Genomic DNA, 7,523 nt, shown 5'->3' with positions numbered 1-7,523 from the left:
TGAAATTTGATCTAAGATTGCAATTTTTAATTTGAGTCAACTCCAAAATGGTAAATTCAAAATTTAAACAACCCACAAGCTCAATTTTTAAAATTTTTAAAATTAGGGTTTTTAAAATTAACCACCTAATTTTGAAATTTAAATTTGAAATTAAACTTGCAAGTGAAAATTTGAATTTTGAAATTGAAAAACACTTAGATCTGAAATAATTAATCCAAATTAAGCAATTCATAAGCTCAATTTTAAATTTAAAAATTAGGGTTTTGTTGAATTTAACCTCTAAATGTTTTAAATTTGCAAGGAGATCAAACTTGTAAATGAAAACTTTAATTTTAAATTGCATAAAAATTCAGATCTAAGAACATAAATCAGAATTAAAGGTGTAAGGAGTCAAGTTCACCAAAATGTAATGGTGAAAAATTAGGGTTTCCACCATTAGAGGGATGAAAACCGCTAATTTGTCATTACATTCAAAAGAGGGTGGAATCCAATAGATTCAATCACAAATCAGTAATGATAAGGACTGAATATTGACTCGATTTAAGGGTGTGTGAATTGTTTACCCTCTTTTGTGAGTTTAAATGCAGAAATTAGGGAAACGTGTTGAAAATGAAGGTAAAAATGTGGAAATAGTGAGCTACAGTCATCGAATTGAGACACACACCTAGATCTGAGCAGTATATGCAGATTCAGATCCGATCCCTCAAAAAGCTCCAAAAATGCCGAGACTGGAGCACCCATCGCTCTGGTCCTCCTAACTTTTCGCACACCAAGGAGGGTTGATTCGTCTTTGCAAATAATGCATATTCTGAAGATCACAACTTCGTACCTATTTCCTGCACACAAAAAGAAAGGGAAATAGGTTGAAAATAGGGGCTTATCTTAGGTCAAACCTTGGTTTTGGAATTAACCATGAAATTGAGATAAAGATAATTGCAATTGTTGTAAATGAAGATTCTCCTTTTAAGGGAGATGCTGAATAATGACTAAAAATAAAATGATATACCTCCTAGTGAATTTTTATTTGTCTCCACACAAAATTAGGGTATAATAAAGTCTTCAACAAAATAGAATGAAAAATGTCTACTTCAATGCTCGAATCTTGACTTTATTGTTGCTCCAAGGCTTGAAGGAAGACTGATTAATGCTCAATTGCTCTTGAATGCTTGATCTCATGTGTGCTTGATTTCATGTATATTTAAATGAGAGGGGGAAGTCTCCTTTTATACTTTCCCATTAGATGACTTGCTAATTCTTGACATGAGTCGACATGGAGCTGGAATTCCCACCCATTTTTGAAATACGACAAAGGGTTTAAATGGGGCCCAAATTAGGGGGGACCAGAGTGTGGCGCCCTGGTCCTACTCGTATTTAGGGCTAGGATAAGATGCCATGTGCATGGAAAAAGTCAAATATGATGCAATGCATAAGGGGTATGAGCATAATCAGGGCCCAATTAGGCCTAGGGGCGCAAATGCTAAGGTAGGAACCCAATGTGGTAAAAAATGTACAAGGGTGCAATTTTAGGACGCTACAATATTATATAATGATAATGAACTCTTTAATGATAAACTCATTCATGAAGCATTACCTTTGCATGTTGTCATGAGATGTGACAAATTACATTGAATGATTTTTGTTCATAACAGACCTAATATAAACATATGCATAGGCGATTGTTTAGTAATTGGAAGTAAATGGGTAAATATACCTAGATGGTGAACAAAAAATTAGACAACAACAAAAAATGCCTAAAACAAATGAAATGCTATTGTGTTTTTTTAATAAATTAAAAAATCGCATACATTTTAAGGCTCAAAAAATCCTAGCCAAAATGCATACAAGTTCTTTAAATTAAAAACGCATATGGGTTCGTCAAAAAAAAAAATGCACTTGTGTTTAAAAAATAAAATGCAACTGTGTTTTTAAAAATAAAAATGCATTTGCATTATGTTTAACAAGAAAAATGTGTATGCGTTATGCTTAGATAAAGTTAGATAAGGAACGTGAACTTAGATGGAAATTACTTTATCATCCCCTTAGTTTTTTCATCAAGATATATACATAAAATATAACATTAAGTATAACTTATACTTTAAGTTATATTTTATGTATATATTGTCAGGATGTTTGAGAGAGGTTTCAGATCTCTAGGAGTCATAATGTAGATTTTAGATTTTAGGAGATCTTATAATTTTTATGACTTAGTCAAATTTCAGTAATCAGTGGGTTTATATCATTGTTCTCTCGCTATGTCTCTATCTCAGGATCTTTGTCTCCCCAATATCTAAACCTATCCTCCTCCCTCTCTACCTCTCTCTATCTCACTCTCTCCTCTCCCCAAGCTCTAGATCTTATAATTTCTTAGACAATCAATTTTCAGTAATCACTAAGCTCCTCTCTCTCTCTCTCTCTCTCTCTATATATATATATATATTTCACTCCATTTATCTCCCTCCATATCTAGACCCATCTCTCTTCCTATCACTCCCCCTCTCCCCTCCTCTCCCCCATCTATCTATCTCATTCTCTCCTCTCCTCCAAGATTTAAACCTATCTCTCTCACCCCTTTTTATAATCCTCTCTCTCTCTCTCTCTCTACGTCTTCTTCTCTACATACATCTCCCTCCCTCTCTCCATTTCTCTTTGTCCCACCCTTCCATGCTCTATCTCTACTTCCCTATCTCCCCTCTCCCTCTCTCTACATACCTCTACCTCCACCCTTCAATACCTCTATTCATCTACACAAATCTCTCTCTCTCTCTCTCTCTCTCTCTCTCTCTATATATATATATATATATATATATATATATATATATTTTCTTTTTCTTTATCTCCCCTCTCCTTCTCTTTACCTACCTCTCTTTTCATCCCTCTCTATTTTTAACTCCCCTAACTCTCTACCTCATTCCCTTCATACTATTCTCTCTCTCTCTCTCTCTCTCTCTCTCTCTCTCTCTACCTCCCTCCCTCCTTCCCTCTTTGTACTCTCTCTAACTATGTGTCTCTATCTACCCTCCCTCTCTTTGAATGATAGAGGGGTTGAGAGGGGGGAGAAAGAGGGAGAGAGGAAGAGAGAGGTTGAGAAAGGGAGAGGTTGAGAGAAAGACTAAGATCTAGAGAGAGATAAATCTCATGAGAGAGGGATAGGGAGGGGGAGAGAGAAAGGGGGGTTGATAAGAGAAAGAGGGAGAGAGGGAGAGAAAGATGGAGAGAGAGCAAGGGAGAGAGAGGGGTTGAGGGAGAGAAAGAGATATCAAGATAGAGAGAATAAGGTTGAGTGAGTGAGAGAGCTCTGGAGAGAGAGAGAGCGAGAGAGAGAGAGAGAGAGAGAGAGAGAGAGAGAGAGAGAGAGAGAGAGAGAGAGAGAGAGAGTTAGGGGATATAAAAGTAGAGAGGGATGGAAAGGGAGGTAGGTAGAGAGAGGGAGAGGGGAGATAAAGAAAGTAGGAGGGAAGATAGATGGATAGAAAGATAGGAGGTAAAATACATAAAGGGAGAGGGGAGATATAAAGTATAGATATATGGGTAAGTAGAGAGGTGGATGGAAGGAGAGAGGGATGTATGAATAGAGAGAGAGGGTGAGACAAAGATTTATTTAGAGAAATAAAGGTAGGTAGAGAGGGAGGTAGATGTATGTATAAAGAGAGGGAAAGGGGAGATAGATATAAGTAGAGATAGAAGGGGAGATAGAGGAGGGAAGGAGATATATGTAGAAAAATAAAGGGACTAAGAGAGAGGTATGTAGAGAGAGAGAGAGAGAGAGAGAGAGAGAGAGAGAGAGAGAGAGAGAGAGAGAGAGAGAGAGAGAGAGAGAGAGAGAGAGAGAGGTAAAAATATATGTCTAGATCTTGGGGTGGAGAGGAGAGTGAGATAGAGAGAGGGAGAGTGATAGGGAGAGATAGGTATAAATATTGGAGGAGAGAAAGAGAGTGAGATAAGGAGAAATGGAGAGGGAAGGAGAGAGGGAGGGAGTGAGAGAGAGGGATATATATGTAGACAAATAGAGGTAGGGAGGGAGGGATGTAGAGAAAAGAGAGAGGAGATACAAAATAGAAGGGTGAGAGACATAGGTTTAGAGATTAGGGAGACATGAGGGAACGATATAGAAAGATGGGGGGAGAGAGAGGGAGAATGATAGAAAGAGAGATAGGTTTAGAGATCAAGGGAGATAAAGAGAGTGAAATAGAGATATAGAAAGAATGATAATAGTAGCTTAGTGATTATTAAAATTTGACTAAGTGTGAGAAATTATAAGATCTAGAGTTTGGGGCATGGGGGCTTCACTTAGTAAATTTGGGTTATAGCACGTGCATTCATGGAATACTAAAGAATCCCCCTATTTTCACAAAATATTGCCCTAAACTCCTTTTTTGTCACCCCCTCCCAATACACAGCCAAAATTAAAAGTCCCCCTATTTTCACCAAATGTCATATTTTTTCATAGTCGGAATTAAAAACCCCCTATTTTCACCAATAGGCAATATATTGCACCCTCATTTTTGGGATATTAAACCCCCCAATATGAATGCACGTGATATAATATTGCCTAGCCAGTGAAGGCCTAGTGGCTTGGGGAGAGAGGAGAGAGTGAGATAGGGAGAGGTAGAGAGGGAGGAGGAGAGAGATAGGAAAATAGATAGGTCTATAGCTTAGGGGAGACAAAAAGCGTGAGATAGAGACATAGCAAGAGAATGATGATGAAAGCCTACTGACTTCTGAAATTTGACTAAAGCTGAATAATCATAAGGTCTCCTAAAATCTAAAATTTTCATTATGACTCCTAGATATTTGAAACCACTCTGAAACATCCTGACAATATATACATAGAATATAGCTTAAAGTATAAAATATAACTTACATGTTATATTTTATGTATATATCCTGATGAAAAAACTAAGGGGATGCTAAAGGAATTTCCATCTAAGTCCATCTTCCTTATCTAACTTTATGTAAGCATAATGCGTATGCGTTTTTTTGTTAAACATAACGCAAACACATTTTTTTTTTTAAAAATATGATTGCTTCTTTTTTTTTTTTTTTAAAACATGAGCACGTTTTTATTTTTAAAAAAATATGATCGTGTTTTCATTTTTTTTAAAACACGAGTGCTTTTTTATTTTAAAGAATGTGTACATGTTTTTAATTTAAAGAACCCGTACGTGTTTTGCCTTGTAGTTAGGCTTAGATAACAAGGCTAGAGCTTGGTAGCCTTATTTTCCTCCTTTTTATGTGTTTTCTTCTTCCAATCTAGTTTCTCAACTTCATCGTCATCAACTTTACGCATTATCAAATGGGTATTTGCAAAATTGTCATCATAATTCCCATCTTCTGATCTTTCTAACCATATAATTTTTTAAAAATTTGAACAACATTAACATATTAATTTTGAATCTCTTTTACCAATGTCTCCAGAGTTTTCAAAGACAAACATGTACCATTTTTTTAATAACTTTTAAACTACTTGTCCATAATTGAAAATATATATATATATATATATATATATATATATATATATATATATATATATATATATATATATATATAAAATTGTTCTACACTTCATTCTTTACACTTAAAAAAAAAAGATTTTTCGATTATTTTGGTGCAAGTTATGTGATGTGCACAAATAGGTACTTGATTTTTAGGATGCGTCCACTTTGAAAAATTAAAAAAAAAAAAATACTCAACAAAAAATACACAACTTCTAGTGCTCACTCTTAACTATCTTTCTACCAAAGGGTTTTTCAAAATACTAAATTTAATTATCTTTTTTGATGTGCACGTTAGGCATTATGTTATGTTTTGCTGAAAAAACAAAAACACTTTTGTGTGCGTGAAAGATTTGACCTCCTTAATCTTATCCAATTTTGAAAAACTTTAGTAATTTAGAAACTAAATTTAGAGTACTACAATCTTTGTTCTTTGGGTATCTTCAAATTTTGAAGGGATGAGTCTTAAATTGCTCCTTCAGCTTCAAATTTAGCTGATTTCAGAAGAAAAAAAAGTGTCCACTTATACCCCCCTTTTTGTAACCATCTTGGTGCACTTACCCAAATATGATTTTTTCTTAGAGGATTTGTATTCACACCATAATTCTTGCAATCATCAAGTTGGACAGACATTATATACATTGTTCCATGTGATGCTTAGAAAATTGGCTGATAATATCTTCTAGGATGTCCATGATTACATGATATAAAATCCATATAATTAACTTTTTATATTTAGATATTTTATTCCATGTGATGTCTCAAAATTTGACTGATAATATTCTTTTAGGATGTCCATGATTACATGCTATAAAATCCATATAACCAACCTTTTATAGATGTGTATAATTTTGGCATAAAGGAAAGTTTTATATCGTGTCTATGCATTACCCAGTTTTTGGTCAATTCGTCTGCCTTATCTTTTATTTGTCTTAGTTCAATATTAGGGTAGTTTTTATCTTTCTTTTTTATCCATTACTCCTTTTCCTAAGTGTCTTTCCTTTCACCAAGTCTTTAAAAACCATTTGATTTCTCTTTTGACAAGATTACCCTTAAGAAAACTCCTTCGTTGATGAAAATTTGAATTTCCTAACTCTTACCTTAGATGAAACAATTCATTTTTATGCCTTTGGTCAGTCCTTGTTCTTGTCTTTTCTTTTTTGATGAAAACTTTTGTTTGCTAACCTCCCTTTTGATGGAAAACACCTTGCTTTCTTTTGTGCACTAAATTTTGCTTTCAATTTGTTCTTTTTCAATAAAAAGTTATCTTTGCTAACTTTTCAAATTGTCCAAAAGGCTTTGTGTTCAGGCCGTCACTTGAAATCTTGATTCTTGAACTTAATTTTTTGTGGAAAAGAAAGATGCCAGTCCCTCGACAACATTAAGAGTTCACAAACTTTCAAATATGCCAATCAAAAAAATCATCAATAATAATAGAAGAGAGAAAACAAGCCTTGAAAAGCTTCCTCAAACCTTCATAAATAGTTTGCAAGTGAAGGGCCTACCGAAAGAGAGGAAGGAAGAAGTTAGAAGATTAAATAGTTTGCAAAATGGGAAGTTCGTCGATTGGGTTTCTTGCCAATCAAAAAAGTTTCTCATATTTTATTAAAGTATAAATAAATGACATATTATAAAGATCACATTATTCCCATAATCATAAATTGCTAGCAGGAAGTAGAGCTGCGAGAAATCTGTTGCAATCATCACCAACAAACCAACACATCAGCCAAACCCCAAATCAAAAGCTGGAGCGTCTTAGAAGTTGGAACATCTGACTCCAAGAAGGATATTGAAATGGGCAATTTTATGTTGATAATTGATCAAGTTAAATCAAAAGCTTTGCAATTCATTTCATGTTTATCTATTGAATGAGACTGTGCTCTCTATTTTTGGAAAGAGATAAATATAATGGAAAATGATGAACTTTGAGTCATTGATTTTTTGAGATATATATTTTTCTTATACTGAAAGCATAATTAATTGTATTTATGAAATTTTTTGCTGTGTATAGAATGTTGGTGATTGTTGTTT

The sequence above is a fragment of the Cryptomeria japonica genome, chromosome 5 (genome assembly GCF_030272615.1).
Source record: "Cryptomeria japonica chromosome 5, Sugi_1.0, whole genome shotgun sequence".
NCBI classification, from domain to species: domain Eukaryota; kingdom Viridiplantae; phylum Streptophyta; class Pinopsida; order Cupressales; family Cupressaceae; genus Cryptomeria; species Cryptomeria japonica.
This window is presented reverse-complemented; position numbering follows the sequence as displayed.